The following is a 23632-nucleotide window of genomic DNA, read 5'->3' on the forward strand; positions in this document are numbered from 1 at the left end:
ACTTTTGTAGATGTTTTTTATTTAAAGTTGCAAATATTTAGGCAACTCTCAAAGTACTAAGACAAAAATTTAAGTTATTAATATTTTCCTGAAAAAGTATATTATACCTAAAACAATTAAATGTGACAGGGCAGATATCGAATTTCAGCACTGAGGCAAGTCCAGCCACAGTACACTGTCATATTTTCAAATGGGCTTTTAGAAGTGAAACTAGTGTAAGTGTTTCAGATCAAAGCTCTTGTCACAATAAGTTGTCTACCATTAATTCCATAGTCCAGCATGCTCACCTTCAAATACATTTATGTTGTATAGAAGATTATATTTTCTAAAATTATATTAAGGAAATATATATATATATATGTATACATACATAAATAAATCTATACATATATATATAATTTGCACTACTTATGCTTCTTATGCTATGAATCAAAATAATTTGGAAAGATAATTTGCTGGTGCTTAAAAAAGTGTACTTTGCAAGGTTTATATCTTATTCTTTCCAAGTTCCTAGAGAGATCTAAGTTAACTGTTAAAATATAACACACTGTCTGTCTTTCTAAAGTTTAAAATAAAGCTGAAAATATATAAAGACTTCTCAGATTTAAACTCAAGGCAAAATAGCGTTTGAAGTACACATGTTAATACAATTTAAAACCATATGTTATATAATATTGGTATTTAAAATATAAATATAACTTGACTGTTAATGTCTACAATCATTTTCAAGCTGTTATGATTTCACAGATAGTTCACCTCTTCTGGTTATATTTAGAGTACTTTAAATTCTTGTTCTTAAGAATTCTTTTTATTAATTGTTCGCTAGTCACTATAAAGTTGCCTCCATTAAAATGATAGTTATATGGACCTAATATTTTCAGGAATTTTTTTTTTTAGTTTCAGAAGCAAGACTACTGAACAATGATAAGAAATATCAAGTCATGTGGAATTTTTTTATGCAAGAAGTTTTGGTTATATTTCAGATACTTCCTTTTTTGTTATTTTTTTTTAGATTTATTTATTTTATATATGTGAGTAACTATTTTGCTGACATACCAGCTGAAGTTATCAGATCTCATTATCTGGTTATGAACTACTATGTGTTTGCTGGAAATTGAACTCAGAACCTCTGGAAGAGCAGCCAGGGCTCTTAACCACTGAGCCATCTCTCCAGCCCCCAGATACTTCCTTTCATTTGAGTTCATAGAATTAACTCACCAGAAGTGTTTTAATTCACATTTTAATGCATTATATCTAAAATAATTTTCTTGGAATGAACTAAAGAGACCAGTTAGGAAACACTATGATAAATGAGTATAATGGTATAATAGTTTTACTCATATATTGAATCGTGAAGGTATCTGGTCTCTGATTTATACAATGAGATATTGTTTTCTTAACTACAAAATCTACAATTGCCCTGAGGACAAATTTATTAGCATATCTGCAAGAGAGTTTTTTAGATTAGGATAAAGGAGGTGCAAGGTCTCATACAAATTTAAGTGACATCATTTGAAGTGGTAGTTTCCCAGACTACATAAAAAGAAATCTAGTTGAGTACCAGCTTTCATCTCTCTGCTTCCTAACTACAGACTCCATGTGACAAGCTGTATCACCCTCTTATCCCCCCACCTCTCATGTCCTTATGTTCTGTATTCCCTTGAAAAGTAAATCAAAATAAACCCTTACTTCTTAAAATTGTTTCTTGGCAGGCACTCTGTCACATTAATGTAGAAAGTAAATACTGTAAACCACAGATAATGGGAATGGAGCCACAGCTCTGATAAACCTGACTATATTGTACTTAAGTCTTTGGAGCCGGTTTGAGGGAGGGATATCGAAGAGTTTGAAGCTCCTAAAGAAGCTCTAAAGGCATGAAACATAATTTGATCACAGAGTCTTACTCTATGGTTCCAGAGAAGCAATGATTGGCAGGGTTAGTCCCTACAGTCAAGGCCCAAGAGACTACTATGTAAAGCTATGACAGTGAAACTTGTCCTGCAGTGGGATCTCAAATACAATGAGGAGAGTAGCAGTACATGTCTTCCAAGGAAAGTTACAAATACAGTTTGATATAACCCAAGAAATAGTCTACATGTGCTTCAGGCAACAAAGCCAGTAATCTGGGACTACCTAAGTAAGCCCTTTGGGGTCCAGACAATTCTATCATGAGCCTCGGAAACCTTACTGGGAACAATAAACCTTAAGGTTTCGCTATTTGTTGATTTCACTATTGGTTTCCATCTTATTTTGGTCTGATCTTTCCTTTATGTGCCTCCCTTCCTTCCTTTTGGATTAAGATTGATTACTCTGTGAAGATGCAGGTTGGAAATATGTGGCCTATCTTATTAGACAGATACTCAGTTAAGAGCTTTCCCAAGTCTCAGAAGAAGTTATACATTTCCATTTTTAACAGTGTTGGAATTGTTAAAGACCACGGGTACATTACATTTGACTGGATGGAGCTTGCATTATGGAATAATCAGAAGTCTACAGGTGTATACTTACAGCCTAAAAGTCATACAGGGAACTATTAAGTTGACAATTGTTGAAGCTATGATAGTTTATATTAATTACAAACTTGGTGATACAATAACCAACTTAAGAGATGAATTTCTGGGCATGTCTGTGATGGATTTTCTACATTAGGTAAGTAAAGTGGGAAGTGTAAACTCAGGCAGTATGAGTCCACAGGCCAAACTCTCACACCACAGAAAAAGGAGAATGATAGCTTAGCACAAGCCTTCATTATTTTCTGCTTCCTGACTATAGACTTAACTTGCCAAATGTATTATCTCCATGCTAAAAGACCTTCACTGTATCGAAGTATTCCCTTATAGTATAAACTAAAGAAATTCTCCTTTAAGTTGTATCTTGTCATGAGTTATTTTACAGCATCAAGGAAAGAGACTATTTCACATTTAAATATTAGTTTTTAATTCTTGTATTTTTGTTTGTTTTGTTTTTTGTTGTTGTTGTTGTTGGTTTTCGAGACAGGGTTTTTCTGTGTAGCCCCGGATGTCCTGGAACTCAGTCTGTAGACCAGGCTGGCCTCAAGCTCAGAAATCCACCTGCTTCTGCCTCCCAAGTGGTAGGACTAAAGGCGTGTGCCACCACCGCCCGGCTAGTTTTTACTTCTTATTCTCAACTTAGTTGGCTAGCAAAGTGTAATTATCAGCTACCTACTAATTCTCATGTGGTACTATATTAATGTACAAGTATCACCCCCTATATATTTTACAAATATGTCTACATATATGTATATTTTCATTTTGTGAACTGAATAACATATGGTATTCATTTAATTCCAAAAGCCAGCAAAATTTTACTGTAAATAAATGTTATCCATCTGAAAAGATATATTACTGAAGCAATATTTAATTAGTCAAAATAAATAGCTCATAAATCATACTTATTGATTTTTAAACTGCCAAATTACAGCTATACATTCTTTGAAATGTATGGATAGTGCTTATCTAGCTTAACTTAGAAAGAACATTATTCTATACACTCTGTATCCCATTAAATATTGGAAGTTTGACATAAGATTGGCTATGGGGCCTCTGCAATCTGCTCCCCTAAGTTCCTGGATAAAGCCTCTAGATGACAGTTATGCTAGGCCCTAGTATATGAGTACATCAGAATACAAGTAAGAATCATTTCATTGACTATTTTTTTTCTGGTTGTGTTTAGTTCTATCTTAGGGCTCTGGGCTATATAGCATCTGATTCCCAGCCGTCCAGGCAATGTCAGGGGTTGGATTCCTCTTTTGGCATTGGTCTCAAGCTGGATCAGTCTTTGACTGTCCACTTCCCCAAGTTCTGTACTACCTTTAGCCCAGCACATCTTGCAGACATGACTTGTAGGTCACAGGTTCTGTTGCTTGTGTGGTGGCTTAAATATGTTTGACTCATCATAAGTAGCACTATTAAGAGATGGGGCCTTACTGGAAGAGGTGTAGTCTTGTTAAAGTAAGTTTGCCACTCTGGAGATGTAGCTTTGAAGTCTCATATATATGCTCAAGTCTGGACAGTACAATGCAGAGTCTCCTGGCCACCTTCTGATCAAGATGTAGAATTCTTGGCTCCTCCTGCTCCATGTCTGTCTGCACACTCACATGCTTCCCTCCATGATGAAAATGAACTAAACATCTGAAACTGTAAGCCAACCCCAATTAAATGTTTGTCTTTATAAGACTTGCCTTGGTCATGGTATCTCTTTACAGCAATGAACCCCAAACTAACTAAGGCAGCTGGGTTGGTACTTCAATTCTTCCAGTGGAAGCCTTGTCAGGTTAGAGGAGATGGCCACTTATCCTCTATCTCCCATCTCTAGGAATCTTTTCTAGAGTCACCCTCATAGATTATTGGGAGTTTCCACTGCACTAGGCTTCTACCTTTTCCCCCAAATACCCATGCTAATTGCAGTCATCTCTTCCAGAACTCTCTCCATCCACCCTCTCTTGACTTCACCATTCCTGTTCTAGTCCCTACCTGCTCCCAGTCTGTCCACAATCTCTATTCTATTTTCCGTTTCTATTGAGGTTCATGTGACCCCACTGGACTCCTCCTTGTAACTTGGCATCTCTGGTTCTGTGAATTAAAGCATAATATCTTTACATCTAATATCCACTTAATAGTGAGTATATATCATTATTGTCTTTAAGGATCTGGATTACCTCATTCAGGAGTATTTTTTCTAGTTTCATCCATTTGCCTGAAATTTTCATGATGTCATTGCTTTCAACAGCTGAGTAAATGAGTAAATTTACTCTAATGAGTAAATGTGCCACATTTTCTTTATTCTGGATATTGCAAATAAAACTGTTCTGAACATAGTTGAGCAAATGCCCTTGTAGTAGGATGGAGCATCCTTTGGGTATATGCTGAGCAGTGATATAGCTGAGTCTTGATGTAGATCAATTCCCAATTTTCTGAAAACTGGGAAAAGCCATATTAATTGCCAAAGTGGTTGTTCAAGCTTGCACTTGCACCAGCAATGGAGAAGTGTTTCCCTTGCCCCATCCCTGTCAGTATGAACTTTCACTTGTGACAGCCATTCTGATAGGTGTCAGATAGAATTATAGAGTCATTTTTATTTGCACTGATAGCTAAGGATGATGAATATTTCTTTAAATGTTTCTCAACTATTTGAGTTTCCCCTGATGAATATTCAATTAGATCTGTACCTCTTTTTAAATGGATTATTTTGTTTCTTAATGTCTACTTTCTTGAGTACTCTATATATTTTATATATTAGCACTCTATCAGAAGTCGAGTTGGTAAAATTTTTTCCCGTTCTATAGGCTGTGCTTTTGACAGTGTAAAAATAGGATGGTGTCTTATTGACAGTACCTTTGTCTTTCAGGAGCTTTTCAATTATTTGAGGTCCAACTTATTAACTATCAATCACAGTGCCTGTGTAGTTGTGTTCTGTTTAGAAAGTTGTCTCTGTGACAATAAATTCAAGACTACTACAATGAATTCAAGACTACTCCACACCTTCTCTTCTATCACATTCATTGTATCTGGTTTTAGGTTGAAGTCTTTGATTCACTTGGACTTTTGATCTGGGTGATAAACATGGATCTATTTGAATTTTTCTACATTCAGACATCCAATTAGTCCAGCAACATTTGTTGAAGATGCTTTCTTTTTTCATTGTATATTTTGGCTTCTTTATAAAAAAAAAAATCAGGTGTCCATAAGTGTGTAGATTTGCTTTTGTGCCCTTGTTTCCATTAAATGATCAACTTGTATGTTTTTTTCCCAATACCATGTGGTTTTTATTACTATAGCTCTGTAGAGTGGGTTTGGGGTAATTATAGGTTTATGTGCTGATTTCTGAGCTTATCTTTGTTGGATTCCTCCCCCCTTGGTTTCTGTTTCCTCTCTGTTCTTCTGGCCTGAGTACTCTGTGGTTCTGGTGACCTGTGAGTCCCTTTGTCTTATAACATTCCCCATCTGGGATTTTGGCAGCCTGAGGAAACTTTGGGTTTTTTGAGTGATAGCATTGCCTCTGTGGTTGTGGGGTTCTGGGAGGCCTCTGGTAGAACAGGGAATTTTCGGGGTTCCTTACACTGGTTTGACCTCTGGTGGCAAAGTAGGTTTCATATGTAATTGTAGGCCAGGGTGTGGAGATGAGGATGTGCTATTGGTGGAAATCTGGGTGGGCTGAGAAGCATTGGGGAGCTGTGGGCACTTCTCACTTGGTGTATTGGCGTGGTCTCTGGCAGAGCAAAGGGCTTCTGTAGATGTTATGGGTCAGGATATTCTGTCAAGCTTTTTTAACATTTTTTTAAAATTTATTTTGGTTTAGTATTGAATTTACTGAATTCATTTACCATTTACTCTGAGCTTTTTTCAATTACACTTTGTTCAACACATTGACTATAATTTGCAATAGCTTCTAGAATGTAGAATTAATTTTTGCATTACTATATGTATATAATGTTCAAATACTATAACTGAAAACAGAGTAGAATCTGTTTCTGATGTGATTGATAAGGCATTTGTTTGTATCAGTTAGTACAGCATTGTTGCACAATGATTTTCTTTACTGTTAAAATGAAACTTAATTTATTGAGTATATGTTTATCCTTGACCAAGAGAACATTTTTGTTTAATAAGTGAATTAGGTAAATAACACTTTAAAAAATAAAATTTGAGTTAGGCAGCACATATACTAAAATTGGAATGGTACAAAGAAGATTAGCATGGACCCTGTGCAAGGATAACTTGAAAATTTGTGAAGTGCTCCATATTTTTACTTCTTTGTAGCATTGTGAAAATAAATAAGCCAATGTAAAAGGAATAAAATAATATTTGAGCATTTGTCACTTTAAGAACTTTTAGCATAGTATTTACTCATTGGAATTATAAGTATCTCACAGGGACTATTTTGACAGAATTATTTTCTCATGAGAATTCTACATCTTAAGCTCTTTTGTGTGTATGTTTTCTGCTTACTAGTACCCACTAGTCTTCCTTAAGAAAGCACATAATCATTTTTAATTTTTACTTTGTACAATTATTTAATTTTATCCTCCATATGAAATCCTTTGAACATGCTCTGAATAAGCATCATTATTAATTCAGCTTTTGTAGATGTATCACATCTTGCTTGCAGTCAGTGATAGGTAAGTAGATGGATGATAAATTCAGATAGTTGGATGTATTTATGTAGACCATAATGCATGGATATTTATTTTTCCATACATGTATTTTCTAAGATACTCTAAGTTCATATCACTACATTTATGTTAAAAATTTTCATAATTTTATTATATTTCTAGTATAATGATCGTAGGATAAAATACTATGTTGTTCTCTTCATAGGTTTTCATTTGTATATTGAGCGTACAGGTAGCATGTTTGGATTGAGCAAATAGGAAAGTGGGTGATAACCCAGTTCTAGTGTCCTGCACTCAGTGTACAGGGTCTCTGATTCTCTGCAGTCTCAGTCCCCATCGCTTCCTGATGTCATTTCCCCTGAATACAAACTTCTCTGTCCTGGCTTTGGAAAAGCTTGATTGTGACACACATGCTTTAAATGGAGTCTGTGGAAGCTAGGGGATGAGTAAGGAGGAGATTTTGTAGGTTTTCTTCCTTCTTTGTTTCTTAGCCCTCTCTTCTTCTTTCCCTGTGTACTCCTTTCCTCTTGTCTTGCAGCAGCCATGAGGAGGAAAATAGAGTGAACAACCTCATTGTGGATAACATGTTGCTGTTAATCTGAGTTCCTTTTTTCTGATTAATGTTTCTTAGTTTAATGCTTGTCATCCAACTAGATGATGAGTCTGTAGAATCACTAAGTAAATTGGACTCTGAACATGAGGATATGGAGAGAAATTAGTCAGATATTCCAGGAAAGAAACTAACCACAGGGAGATAGATCTACATTGACACCGTACAAAGAAAGGTATGTTATGAAGGCCGAAGTTAAGGTATCTGTAGAAAGCTAAAGGATGCCATTAAAATAGTGGCTGTTTATATTTATACACTCTCTGGGTGAGGTTAAAAAATATTCATTTCTGGGCTCTCTTTGCAAGATGCTTAGATTTCATTTATATAGTTGCCTTGAACTTAGTTTAGATATTTTCCATCAATTTTCTTGTTCTATTCCTAGCATTTATATTTAATTTTACATAAATTTGCATGTGATCTGTGCAAAAAATTTACTTATTCACCTCTTAAGAAAACATGGAGGCAAGATTTAAAATATTAGAAATAGTTAATTCAGAGATGTTCTCCTAAAATCCACAAGAATTTTCTTAGTACTTCTATAAGTGCTTAGCTATTTAACTACTACTAGCAGTTTTAGAAAAATAAAAAAACTACTCGACCCATAGTTTCTACCTACAAGTAAATTTTGGAAAATATTCATCAAATGAAGACAGAAAGTATGTGGCAGCAAAAATGTATATTCATTCAGTATGTATAATATATATATATATATATATATATATATATATATATATATATATGCTGTAGTAAATTCGTTCCTAAACTGAAAAGAAATGAGACTAATTTAGGCAGCAATTAAAACTCGTTTTTTTCCATCACCCTAACCCAAATTTATCAAATATTTGATGTGCTAAAGTCTCGGGATTTAGTCCTCTTTGTGTTCTGACCTAATTTGTTGTTGTTGATAAGAATAAATTGTGTTCTGGACATGGAAGAGACTCTCTAAACCAAAACACAATGAAGAACCAACTTTGAGAAATGATTATACTACCTTCATGGAAGTTGATAGCAGCGTTGTTTCCTGCTTTTGTTCATGGATAGTCTAGAGCCAGTCTTTGTAATTTATTAGAGTTCAATTCTTATTTTCTTAGTGTATATAATCTTAATGTTGTCTAAGTGAACAGATTTGGCATGAAGCTTACCTGATTTCTCATCTCTAGATACACTAGAACTCACTATATCAATAATGTAATGAAAGTGTCATGTAGCTTTTCAGGAATAAAATCAATTGATACCTCACAGAAATTATCTCAGGGAAAAATTTGAGGACCCCTGTTGTAATGGTTCTTTATAGGGCAGATTAAATATAAAATAAGTCTGTCTTGAACTATTTCCAAAGAGGTTAATCACCTCATTATAAGGTAATTTTACCTAGAAAGCAATCCCCTGACATGGCTAATTGGAACTAATTAGAGGCTTCTGGCTCCACCTAAGCATTACTTACTAATATCTTTCTTTTAGAAAATATGTGGTTACACAGGCTTGTGAAGCATCATTTTCTATCTGAACAAAGTAATTCTAAAATATTAACTTGGAAAGGCTGTTTTTCTTTGGGGAAAAAGAAAGAATTCCTTACAGATATTTTTCTTTGAACAGAGAAATATTCATGTATGTAGTATTTTCAAATCTATATTTTCTTGTCTGCACTTCACACGAGCCATATGCCCATGAAGTACATACTGTATCTAAGTAACCCTCATATTTCTATTTACTGATCAGAACTAGTTCTAAAATTGAAAGAAAACATTATTTTTGAAGTTATTTCTTTATCATTATTATCATTCTTAATTATTTCATTTACATCCCAAATATTGCCCCCCATTCCGGTCCCCCTTTGCAGAGTTGTTCGCCCTATATCCCTTCTCCTTCGCCTCTGAGAAAGCATTTCTTTAATGGCTAAAATCTCTGGAAAGATTTAGAAATTAAAAGTATAAACCCTAAATATAAATGTGAGTATCACATTCCAGTTTCTCAGGAGGATCCACCTTCCAAGTTTGACATCTAGTAAGAACCCTTTAATAATGATTACCAAATATTAAATAACTAGTATGTGCTGTAGTCACTGCTCATGACATTCTCACTGCCACCAAACCCAAGCTTCCCCTCTCTGATGCAACCCTTCTTATTCCCAGGACTCTTACGATTCTCATAGGCTTTCCTTGTCCTACTTCTGTGACGGTCATTGGCAAACCTGAGCTAATCATTAGGACCACAGTTGTAATTGTCCTGGTGAACAGTAAGAAGCGGAAACTCTAACAGGAATCCAGACTGTGGCCCCCACTTAGAACCTGACTCCTGAGGACTTATGCACAGGTGCTTGAACCACAGAGCTCGTCCATCCTGTTGAGACAAACAGCCTAAAGGAGATAGCAGATCTTTACCTCTTCCCTTAATAAATCCCAGACAATGGCTTGGAGTGTTGCTCAGTTGGTAAAGTGCCCGACTAGCAAGCATAAAGCCCAGAATCTGATCTTTATTCACCAAGTAAAACTAGGTGTGATGGTGCACATCTGTAATCCAGGCACTTGGGAGTCAGAGGTGGGAGATCGTAAGATCAACGTCAACCTCAAGTATATAAGATTTCAAACCCAAACCAGTGTGTGTACATTTACATATATGCACATGCATATGCATATCTGTACATGTGTGTGATGTGTATTTCTCTGTGTATATATGTATTAGTGATGATACTCTCTCTTACACACACATAATATATAATCTTTATTAATGAAGTGTTATGAAAAAGCAGATTTTATTAAGTAAGACTGAGGAAATAGACTTCTAGAAGAAAAGTTTTTATTGTTGCCTTGCAGCTGGGCAGTGGTGGCGCATGCCTTTAATCCCAGCACTTGGAAGGCAGAGAAAGGCAGATTGCTGAGTTCAAGGCCAGCCTGGTCTAGAGAGTGAGTTACAGGCTATACAGAGAAACCATGTCTCCAAAAAAACAAACAAACAAAAATAAAACAAAACAAAACAAACAAAAAACCCAAAAGATTATTGTCTTGCTTAAAAGCTGAAGAAAATATGTATGTGAAAACAAGAGGCTGGAAATGGAAGTATGTACATGCAGAATGGATGAACCAATGCCAAGCAATAGGTCAATACAGAGGAAAGGTTCCCTATGGGGTAATGATGACAATGATAAGACCAGTTTCCTATCCGTTGGATATGAGATATTGATGCACCATCTATACCAATGCTACGGATAGCAAACTGTATTGAAGAGTCATTAGGTAATCTGCATGCTGGAGCCAATCATCTACTTCCACACTGGGGTCACTTTTGTCCCATTATTTGCAAGGCTAGAGTGATTCCAAGTATTCTTGTTTACTTAAATGAACTTGGTTATTTTAAATATAATTGATGTGTTATGTTCAAGTTATTCACCCAAAATCATTGCTAAATTATATTTTATACCTTTTCAGAAAAATTATTAAGCTTACTTTGTGATGGTTCATTTTTAGTTGCTATATCAAAAGCAATGTATTTGAATTATTTTTTTATAGTTTATTTAAAAGAGCTTCTTATTAATAAAGAGTGAAACTCAATCAAAATTTTAATATCTAATGTAAGGATGTAATTTAACTGTAATCTTCACGGTTTAATTGGATATAAGTTTTGGAATTCAATTTAAAATATATGTTCTTAGTAAGTCCTCAATATGTAAAAGACAATGAGGATATCAGAAAGGAAGGAATGAAAGAAGGAGAGAGGGAGAGAAGGGAGGGAAGGAAAAGAGGGAGGGAAGGGAGAGGGGGGACAGAGAGAGAGAGGAAAGTAGGGAGGGAGGAAGGAAGGAAGTCACTTTTTATAAGTCTAAAAGATTTTTTAATACGATAGCGAAATTGTAGAATCCAGCCAGCAGAGGGCGCGAGCGCATATGCACTCAGCATTGCAGCCGTTCAGCCTTCTAGAGAACATTGGATGAGTCCTTGCTGAATATGCTCACTGGCAAAGTCATTGTTTGGTTGTTGCGTTGCCAGGACTTAGATTATTTACATCAGTAGTCCTTCTCATGTGGAAGTATGCAGCTCTTCTAACGAAGTGTAATCTGAGTTGCGTTTGAATGCCAGCCAGTGTGCTTGAGAGTCTGTTATAAAGCACCAAAGTCTCAGCAGTGTGCAGCAGGAGGGCAAAGGACATCAATGCACCCCACCCCACTGACTAACTAAAGAGCTTTCATCACATTGGATGAGGAAGCTAGCCTTAACCCTAAGTGAAAGGAGCTTTGCTGCAGTCAATCTGAAAGTCTTAGGGTTCATACTCTGACTTAGTTGTAGCATTACTAACTATAGAAAAAGCCAAAGTCTGAGATTTATTTTCTAATGGGAACAGAGTGTTTTCTTTAAAATGTTCCTTATTTTTTGTAAGTAAATATATGGAGATATTAACTATATAATAGCACTCCTGTGACACACTACACCGCTAATTTTATTTCCAATGTAATTACGATTTTAGAATAATATTTTACAGATTTTAATAATGTAATAATTACCAACTTCAATTTAAATATGTTTTTACATTTTGTATCTTTGATATGCTTGTTATTTCCATTCTTCTTGGATAGCCATTACGAAAGCAAGCCAAAAATTTTAACACACAAGCAAGCTACTCCCAAATGGAAACTGTTGGCTACTGTTCATTTGAGGTGATTAAAATACTATTTATTCCAACAATGCATGTTCTTTTCCTACCATTTATCGGTATGCTGTGATCACTCCTTACTGTGGCATCCAGCATGCTCTTCCATTTGTGTGCATTTGCACATATGATGTATCTATGTGGTGTGTGAAACCCGCTTACTCTGAGAAGCTGATGGGAAGCACACTTGCTTTTGATCTTCTGTGTTGTCAATGCTATCACATCCCTTTATGATCCAACACACAGAGCATGGAGTAAACAGTTTATAAACCTGTGGGAAGTTAATTTTAATGTGTAACAGCGTGAGGGGGTTCCATTTCTCTTCTTCATTCAATGATGCTCTATAACAACTTTATTTGCAAAGATGACTATTATTTCAAAAGTGACAAACCGTCCCACTGATAGGATATATTAGTTTGCCTCTAAGGCTGTTCCTTGTCTTCTGCAACAAGGTGATAATTGGGTTTTCAGATTAGAATAAAATAATCATGTCACTTATGGAGACGTCTGTTAAAATATATTCCACCCTCATAAAAATTTGAAACAATTAAAAGCTGTAAAATATATTCCTATGTGAACTCTTAAAGGAGACTGGAGCTGTTATACCAAGTTAATCTGAGACTGGCATGGCTCCCTCATGGAAGGCTAACAGTGGGAGAAATAAAGTAAAACACAGTTAACTTTTCAGGATGAGCACCCATGTGGAGTTTCGCTAGAATAGCCACTGCGTGGTATTTTAATAGAAGCTGCGAAAACAAAACTTATAAAGCAAAGCCACTAGTGACTTTCCAGAGGCAGACCTTTTTAACTAGCTTGGGCTTGATGGTAACACATTGGCCTAAGGCTCTGAGCACGGCTTCTCTCTCACTTTAAATAACCAAAGGTAATTTCCTCTCCTTAAAATTCACAGGGTATTGAAAAATTCCCTAAATCCATTTCCTGAATCAAAATGGAGACTATTCAGTGCACATTCATTTCAGGTGCCTTTAAATGTTCTGACTCAATTACATTCAGTAGAGAAGAGAATGTTTGGTGGTGTCGCTTTGAGTGCATTGCATGAAAGGTTGGGGTTTTAGTTAGAAAATTAGTTCCTGTGCAAAGGTTATCTCTAGAGAAATAAAAGTAACCACAATACCATACTTAAGGACATTGTGGGCCATGCCAATATCAAGTACTTTCCCAGCGTTTTTATGTACAGAATTATGTCATAAATGAAGTTATGGTAAGACATTGGGAAGATGAAAACAGGAGAGATTTTGTTGATAATACGCAAAGTGCCACATCTGTTTTTATTCACTCGGTGCTCATTTCTTTGCTGGAGCATTTATACAGCTGTGAAAAGCTAGAGAATTTTGTACAAAACAATTTTGACAAATGTTCATGATTCCACACCAGTGAAATGCATTTTAATTTCATTCAGAATCTTCTAAGTACTGTGGCACATAAACAGCAATACAACTCATACTTATGTTATTTCTGCAGGTTTTAACTTCTCTGTTCATTTTATCCAGCCACGTTGTCCTGATGTTCACTAAGAAATACACAGAATCCTAATCAGAGTGTATAGAAACCAAGATGATATTGATGGTTTGGAAATGTGAACATGATATTTAGTTTCATAGATAACTTCTCCACAAAACATAATGTCAAATAAAAAAACAAAAGCTTTTAATTCTTGTCTTTGTGAGAATCTAATTCTGCTTCTTACCACCTGTAAAACATTATTTGCTATTTAGGAGCCCTCATGTCATCACTTAGAACAACGATGTAGTAATTCCTAGTCCTTGCTTGTCATGGTAAGCTTAAGTAAATAGCATGTTTGTGATAAAACTAATGTATTACCATTTCCCTTATTCTTTTATTTTCACAGGAATTTGCTATATTAACCACCATTTGCTACTACGGTGGCTTAAATTTATAACCGTAGCACTCAGGAGGCAAAGGCAGGAAAATTAGTAGTTCAAGGCCACTCCAAGCTATGTATGAATTCCAGGCAAGATTGGACAACATGAACTCTTATGTAAAAAACAGACCCAAAGAAATCACACAAGGGAACACCTGGTATCTGACTCCTGTGAGTGAGAAATACTGGTGCTGTAAAGAAAGAGCACACAGGTTCTCTAAACAGTGGTGCTTAACTTGTGGGTTGAAACCACTTTGGATGTTCCACATCAGGTATCCTTAATATTAAATATGTACATATTAATAACAGTAGCAAAATTATACTTATGAAGTAGTAACAAAATAACTTTATGATTGGGAATTGCCACAATGTGAGGAACTGTATTAAAGGGTCACAGCATTAGGAAGCAGGAGAATCATTATTCTAAAACAGAGAAAGGTATGACTGAAATATTACATGATTCCAAGAGAATTAAAATTAGAGTTGGAAGTATTTGAAAACTTTAGAAATTAAGGCTTTGCATATATTTTATAGTAATCCTCCATGAAATCCATTGGAATACGAAGACTGCTATGTGATGTTGATGATGATAATGATAATGGTGGTGGTGGTGACATTGGACAAGGAGGAAGTATTATACTTTATGATTGTAAAAGTTTAAAACCCACATATTTGTAAATTGGAAAAAATGTTTGTTGCTTTGCTTTTTGTGTATTTGGGTTTTTTGTTTGTTTGTTTGGATACAGTGTTTTTCTGTATAGCCTTGGCAGTGTAAAGATGACCCGCAGAGCTGTTGTAGCAATTAGACCCAATAGACAAGAGTTTATTGAAACACATGGCATAATTGGCTTTAAATGATTGTCTAGTCTAGAATCGTGATTAAGAGGAGAATACCTCTTTGGGATACACAAGGATATACCAAAAGATTTACTGGCCTTCTAAGTATGGAGGCAAGGTTCAAATAGCTATTTATTTCATTTTATAAGACAGAACAGAATAAAAACTTCCTCTGCATTATACAGGATATATCAGGGGTTGGCAACAAGGCCACACATGCCAGTTCCAGGCTTCTGCTTTGGTTTGAAAAAAATTGTTGACATATAGCCAAGGTTACTGGTTTCTCTGTCTTATGGCCATATTTAAGCCCAAAGGGCAGAGCTGAGTTATGACAGAGACCATATGACCAACAAGGCTGAAAATATTTACTATCAGAGAATGTGTGTCACCCTTGTAACAGATGGGATTCTCTAACTGTGAGAGAAAGTGTTCAATGGCTGAGCATGAATCTCAGAGCTGATGAAGGGAACAAGAACTGCAGGCTTTATGGTTTGGTATCCATACAGTAGACATGATGAAGAAAAGACGTGTATGAGTAATGTCCAGTCCTACTTGGGAGTAGTGTGGGAATTCCCAGCAGTTGAGGAAAAGACTTTGCAAAATAAAGCATATTTTGGTTGTGATCCATGAAGTCCACCTATAACCATGAACCAGAGGCACTGGTATACATCAACACTGCTTGTTTATGAGTTAGAAATAAGAATGCACATCAAAAACATAGAATGTGATGTTCATCAGAGACAGTGCTCACTCTGGATCATTCGAATCAAACTATAACTTCAGGTTCCTTTGCTTACCAGCCTGGTACATGCTACTTTGTAAAATGTTAATACTAATTGTTCTTTCCCTATAGAGTAGTGGTTCTCAACCTGCCCAATGCTGCAATCCTTTACTACAGTTTTACCTGTTGTGGTGACCCTGATCCATTCACTTAGTCTTATTGCCATTTCATAACTGTAATTTTGCTACTCCTGTGAATTGTAATGTAATTATCTGTAGTTTTCCAATGGTTTGATGGTTTGAGGTGATTCCTTGGAAAGCTTCCATCCCCCCTGCTCTCTTCTGCCAATGGGTCATGACCCACAGGTTGAGAACTGCTGCTGTAGAGAATAAGTGAATAAATAAGTTAAATCAAAGTAGAAGCTGAGAAGGTTTCCTGGCATATAGTAATCCCAGATGTGGGAGCCACAACTATTGTCATCTCCACAGGCAGTTGTGTTAGCTTATATTAGCTTTTTTCATTTCAGATACTAAACTAGACATTTTCCTGTATGGTATGAAGGCATTCTGTTTCACTTTGTGATTTGTCTACGTTAAGTTTCCCCTCAGAGAAGTTTATCCACAAAGTTCAGGTAAGAAATCTTAGGAAGATACCCTTGTACTATAAGTGATTGGCAAATAATAGATACTAAATCCTGTTCACTATGTATCTATTTCTTCTATACTTGAGTAGATGAAAGAAGTGTCAGTACTCCCCAAGAAGGAGGAATTCCAATCCTGGACTGATAGACGGCTCCCTTACTTTCAGGATGGATAGCATTTTGAAAATAGTTTGCAATGATTTAGAATCCATGTGAGAACATTGAGAACAGAGTATCCTCATTGTTCTGACATTCTAAGAAGGCCATTGACCTTTACCATTGATGTGTAAATAAAGAAACAGTATATACTTACTGATTTAAGGCTTTAAATTTACACTTATGTAAAATATGTCATGTGATCTTGAAATGTTTACGCCCAGAGATCTATGCCTGCTCTTTTCTACTTGGCAGGAAATATTGCAAGCATATTGATGGTGATAATTAATATTTTCTAAACAGTCAAAAACAGGTGTACCTTTCCAAGTAAAATTCAAAGCAAAATTTTTGAATGACTTTTTTTAAGGGGGTGAGGAAAAATGATCTCAGAAGTTTCAAATCAGGATAATTATTGGTATCAATTATAATGTTAAACTTTTAAAAGGCCTGATAAAAATGATGTGACATCTTTCCTCATATCTCCATTACCTGCCTTATATGTTATAGGCAGTTAATAATCATTAAATGATTTAAATTTTTGGTGGTCTTATGTATCTATGTACATGTAAAGTGGAGGTAATAGTAATAACCACTAGTTAATTACATATATTTTGCAATCACTATGTTGGTATAGCAAAAAGATAAACAGCAGTCAAAGGCTTCTGTAAAAGACTAGGTTATTTTTTTTTTATTTCTATAAGTTACTTCCTTTTGACTTTGAGTCTTCATTACTATTGTTACACTGTTCCCACTGATGTAGTAACAACTGGTCTATGAAATATTCTATACTTTCTGCTTTTATACATTTTCTCACCCATACAGCTATACAGCTTTTCCATGTCTTTCTCAACTGGTCTTGCCCTTGCTTCCTTTCTTTCTATAACAATGTTTAGGGACAAAGAACCTATATTTCCTCTTAATACAGGTACCATAGTATCTTCCAGAGAAACAGAACTTGATAGAGAAAACCTACAATCACCATTTATTTGTCTTAACCTTCACCCTTCTATTTCTCCCTCAACAATCCTGAATGCTTACTGGGGGAAGGTCTGAAGTGTATACTCCCATGCTAGTACCTGACTTGAATCCACTGGACAGAAACCAAGTTGAGCCATTGTTGTTTTCCTATTCATGTGTAGAGCAAGTGATTAAAACAACATTATCTTCCTAGATTGTATGAGCTTCTTCCATGGCAACATTTTAGATCCCTTGAGAGCCTCATCTTACTCTATATTTTTTTTCACTTTGACTTGATAAATGAGAGGACTACCATCTGGTTCTAAACTCTTCCTTCTATCTTTTTTATTATTTGAGCTCCATCCTGCCACCCAATACCCCTACAGGGAGCTATGCCTTCCTAACCTAGGAGATGTCTTTCACAGAATCTCCTTAGAGTGTAGCATCAGTGTATAGATTCTTCAATCAACCCTCAGTCTCTGGTATCTGCCTCATGAGTTACAACACCTACTGTGGAAATATAAAAGTAAAACTTGACATAGACATTAGTCAGAATGGAATGCTTTAATTTTCTGTCTGGACAGTGATAGCCTCATAGAAGATGAGCATGTCATTGACTCAGAGAAGGTTCACAAGGTTTCAAGACTTTCTTTTATCTACCACAATCATACATATATAACTTTAAAATTCTGGTAAAAAATCAGGTTCTCACTTTTATTTTTATTTTTTTCATGATAAAACAACTTGTACTTTACTGTTTTTCTCCAAGGAATAATTTATCAAAATGTCATGAGATCAAAATTAACTGTTGTTGCCTAGCAAGACTTTTGCAATAAAATTTGAAATTTAAAGTGTGCTTATTTAAAAACAATGTATTTCATTGTTTATGTTCCACAAGATAGTATCTTCACAAAAACCCAATGAGGCAGTTTCAATAAAAAAAAAAATCTATTAGAATTTGACACAGATAACTAATTAGTACACCTAACTGGTTTGGATAAAATATTGTTTAAAGATCAATGTTAAGTCTCTTACTATTTAAAAGCTCACATTTTTCTATTATGTAATAGAAAGAAAGCTTGCAGGAATATGCTATTATTCTAAGAGAATGTAGATGTTTGAAAGGAGGTTAAATACCAGAATATGGTATTTAGAAAATATCTTATGGATTTTGTAATGGCAAACTCTCTAAGCAGTGCTCAAAAAAATGATGCAGATATTATAGGCAATGGAAAGTAGTAGGTGGTTATTGTAGCTGGAAAGCCTCCCAGAACAGATGGTTTTTTTGGAGTTTTTGAAGGAGAAGAGCAAGGTGGCCTGCCTGGCATGTATTAATTGGGTGTCTGTTCCAAGTGTAGGGGGTGGTTGAAGAATGTGTGATGTCTTGAGTAGGCGAATGATACAAACAGGCACAACTTCAAAATAACCTGAAATTTATATCTCAGATACTTATAGACAATTCACAAAGCCACAGTTTTGTCTGCAAGAAATATGTAAGATGCTATGGCATATAAACAGAGATTCAATTCCATGTGAAAAAGGAATAGAGCAAAACTATCATCCACAATATCCAATTTAACACTTGGTTATACTCACCACCCACAGCAATAAATAATATCCAAATTAGGAAAAAACATTATTTGAGGTATTTAAAGAGTTTATACTGATACATAATAGATCTTGTAAGAGACACATCTGTAATCCTAGCTACTCATGTAATAGAAGCAAGAGGATCAAATTTTGAGGCCAGTCTCTGTAACTTAGTAATATACTGTCCACCAAAAATTTTGATTTAGGAGAGAGGCATGTTTGGGGAATATGAGGAAATTTGAAAGGCATATATGATCATATGATCATATTTCATGGTATACAGCACTCTCAAAAATTAAAAAATATTAAATTAAACCAAAATGATTACTAGTTAGCGGCAAAATACTCCCTAGTATATGATGCTCTGTGATCTAGCATTTATGAGAGATGATTTTGAAGTTATAAAATTTCCTATGTCATTTATTGGTATCATTTTTGAGAAATAACAATTTTACTTTGTATTCCTGTTGAATATTTTATTTAAATGTATTTTTAACTGATACATAAAACATAAAAATCATTTATACATATTTAGAGAGTTCCATGTGATATTTTTAATGCATGTATCATTGTGTACTGTTTAAATCATGTTAAAAATAGCTGTCTCCTCAAATATTCATTTCTTTGTGGTGAAGACATTTAGAATCTTCTAGTTTTCTAAAGTATGTGGAACATACTTGTCATACCAAGTCACCTTGACTCACAATAGCAAATCAGAATTCCTTGCTGTTATATACCAATAATTTAGCACAGGATAGTCAACCTATTTCCTTTTCATCCCTTCATTTTGGCTCCACAGCCTCTGGTATCCACTATTCAAATCTCAAATCTCATAAGAGCACTGCTTTTAGATTCTATACTCAGACTGGTGTTTATCCTTCTAAAACTTGCTTAATTCACTTAACATACGAAGCTGAGCTCTGTCTAATGTTGTCACAGATAACAATATTGAATTCTTTATGGCAGATTAATATCTGATAGCATGTATCTTCCACGTTTTCATTTTCTCATTAATCACTTGATGGACACATCTATTGTCTCCATTCCTTGACAATTTTGATAGTATTGCAATAAAGACAGCCCCACAGATGTCTCATCACTAAGCAGGCATCACTGCATTTGCATACTTGCCTAGTAGAGGGATTGCTGGATCATAGGGTAGTATATGATTGCTTTCATTTCATGTGCTTTTGGAGTATCTTATCATTTGTCTCATCTTTTTTTTTCCTATAGCTTTTTCACAGTATCATGTCTTTAATTCCATCGACTTTATTTTTTCAGATGATAAGATTTAGATATCTGCTTTTACTCCTTTGTATATTCCAGTCCACTATTTCCAGCACCACTTATTGAAAAAAATCATTGTTTTTCATGTGACTATTCTTTGAATATTCCTTTGTTGAAAACTCATCAGCTGTAGGACTTGTAGATACTCCCTTTTTATCCACTGACTTTCATTATGTATTTACACCAGTTCTATCATGACAAATTTGGATTTTATCCCCAAACAAACGGATGATTCAGTATCAGAATTGTATTAAAGAAGAATTATTTCAAACCTAGTTAATTAAAAGAAAAAAGAAAACAATAAATAAAATTCAATATTTATTATTGGAAGTGGAAATTGCTGGTTGTGTCATGTGATGTAAATTCATGTGATGTCTTGCTGAGGCAGTCACATAGTGTTTGGAGTCAATGGACAGTGACTGGGCACTTCCATAGTTAGCCTTGCAATGCTTCCTTGGTCTTGCATCCTCACTTATCTTCACTTTTTTGGAGAGGCATGGCAGAGAACTTCTCCTTGCATCCTATCTGTTTCTGGTTGCTCCTGCTGACTCATGCAGATTCAGCTTGGGAAGCCTGGTGGTTTCTGCTGGATAGTGCTACTATCACTGATACATGTTTGGTGATATACTTGAACTGGTTATATCCTGTCACTACTGAACTAGGATGCTGCCAAAGGAAGATTGGAATAACACCAAAGAACTACTTCTACTCAGGTCCATATCGCCTTGTCCTCTTTACATCTTTTCTCTTACCTTTTGACAGTGAGCTAAAAATCGGGGTGTGGGAGTTGAAGCATTTGAGAAGCCTTATTAAAGTAGGTTTTGAAAAATCCACGTCTACAATTCTTGATAAAATTCTTGGCATACTGGGAATAAAAGATGGATAGGTGTGTGTGTGTGTGTGTGTGTGTGTGTGTGTGTGTGCTTATATAAGAGTCTTTAACAAGCTCTCTATGATGAAAGTTGTAAATATACTTTTTAATGTAGGAATGATAACAAACTCAAAATGCTTTAGTCTGAAACTGACATAGAGAATACATGTCTTATATTAGACACTAATGTAGTGCAGAGGAAATGCAAGTTTGGAGAGTAGCCCCTGCCAAAGGCACACAAGCTTCCAAGGGAATTTCTCTCCCCGGTGTTCTTTTATCTTTCATTCTCCCTTAAAGACATACTGGTAAGTGCCTCCTCTCTGTGAATCTATGTGAAATTCAGACATTCTTGCCTTCATAAAAGCTGTGAAAACAAACTTCCTTTTAAAAAGATGTATTCTCTGTCATTACATAATCATAATTTTCACTTTAATATAGAATGTGAAATGTAAAAACTAACTAAATAAATAAACCTCTGAAACTTATAATGGGAGGCTACCACCCAGGTCTCTACATTAAAAGCAAAAACAAAACAAAACAATAAAAACCAAAATTTGGATGAATTAACCTTTCTAAGGATATAGAATTAGGTTTAATTAGGCTTAATTATTTGTTTCTTTAAAAAAAAAATTTGTTGGACTGAAAGTTTTCTTGCCACCACCACTCACCATTCACTAAGGCTACTTTAAAAATATCTTGCTTTACAGTGTCAGGGTCTAATTTGAGACAAAGTAATATAAGTATCTATGCTGCCATCTATAATAGTGTGGTTCATTGAAATCTCAGCCTCCTTCCAAGCTCTGTCCTCCAGGAAGAAAGATTTAGTCCACCTTTCCTTTGCTTTAATTTAAATGATTACATTAACAACAGAAGAGAGGTTTGGTGTAACAAATTGTTCTCAATAAACACCTAATAGAAATCTGGCTTAATAATATCCCTTTAATGAGAGAGGATCTGCACTTAATTTCGATTTTGTGGCTTTTTAATTGTTTTACTTCTTGGAATATGAGTGCAAAGACAACAAAAGTTTCTGGGGCTTTCCTCTACAGAGTTTTCCTCCAAATGTCATGAATGGCTTGGTAGAATAGTTAAAAATTCAGCTTTTCTTTGCTCTTTTGACCTGCTAATACAACTCTATCAAGTGCACAAAGGAACAGTGACAACCTACAAGTTGCTAATGAGACAGAAATCTCCAGCCCTAGTGTCTTAATCCTGACTAATCAGCAATATGTCACATTCAAATTAATTTGTCTTAGTACCCCTTAGTTTTCATTTCCTTTAGGTAGATACTCATGGTGGGGTTGGAGATTCGCGGCTTGTTTAGTAACTTTGTAATTTCCCAAACTTCAATATCATTAATACAGCTTATCAACTTAGAGACTGCAGAGATGAATGGTTTTGGTCAGTTGACAACTCTACAAGAAAAAGCAGACCAATTGATGGATTGATTTTATAGTTTTGACATATCTATGCTTAGGGGAAAATATTAAATTTTAATTTCCTTCTTATATTTTAGTTACATAACAAGTGATAAAGTATCTATAAATCTTAGCCCTGAAATTCCCTACAACACACATTTTTTTATCACTTTCCTGGAGGGAATTAAGTAGAAACTTATGGTCAAGTTTGGAGGTTGCAGAGTGTCATCTTTTAATGTCTAATCATGAATCACTGACTATATTTTTAAGTGACTAAAGACTACCAGTGAAACAATTCTGTTTTGAAAGATCTTTTTTTTTTTTTTTTTTGGTTTTTCGAGACAGGGTTTCTCTGAGTAGTCCTGGCTGTCCTGGAACTCACTTTGTAGACCAGGCTGGCCTCGAACTCAGAAATCCACCTGCCTCTGCCTCCCAAGTGCTAGGATTAAAGGCGTGTGCCACCACCACCCGGCGAAAGATCTTCTTTTAAAAACAAAATTGACAAAATTATCTTCATTAAAATCATATAATGGAGATATGCAATCAAAATAACAAATCATCAAATAAAACTAGCCAATGTATTCATATGGAGCAAGTGAATAATCTATAATGAAACACTTAAAAGAATAGGTTTAGGATACTTTTAAAAGTATAACACATTTCCAATTGAGTAAATATAGCTCCTTGGTTTAGAGTTTTTTTCTCCTATTCCAGAGGCTAATAAACAAAGTGTTTAGGAAATACAGTATATAAGTAAATTATTTACAAATATAAAGCATGGTACATTTAGAATAACCAAAATAATTTTATTTTGATTATCTTTTACTGAATAAAAATAAGGTTGAAATGTTAATCTCCTGGAAAGGGCA

The 23632-nt window shown here is 35.1% G+C and overlaps 1 protein-coding gene and 1 non-coding gene across 7 annotated transcripts in view; both read left to right on the forward strand.

The window, feature by feature from the left end:
- Dgkb (diacylglycerol kinase beta) overlaps positions 1–23632 on the forward strand; it is a 716847-nt gene that overhangs the window by 439643 nt on the left and 253572 nt on the right. The gene's annotated exons all lie outside the window — the stretch shown is intronic.
- Positions 6666–6767, forward strand: LOC116081234. The gene has a single exon (XR_004114758.1). It is a non-coding gene; the product is annotated as a U6 spliceosomal RNA (small nuclear RNA).

The sequence above is a fragment of the Mastomys coucha genome, unplaced genomic scaffold (genome assembly GCF_008632895.1).
Source record: "Mastomys coucha isolate ucsf_1 unplaced genomic scaffold, UCSF_Mcou_1 pScaffold6, whole genome shotgun sequence".
Lineage (NCBI taxonomy): Eukaryota > Metazoa > Chordata > Mammalia > Rodentia > Muridae > Mastomys > Mastomys coucha.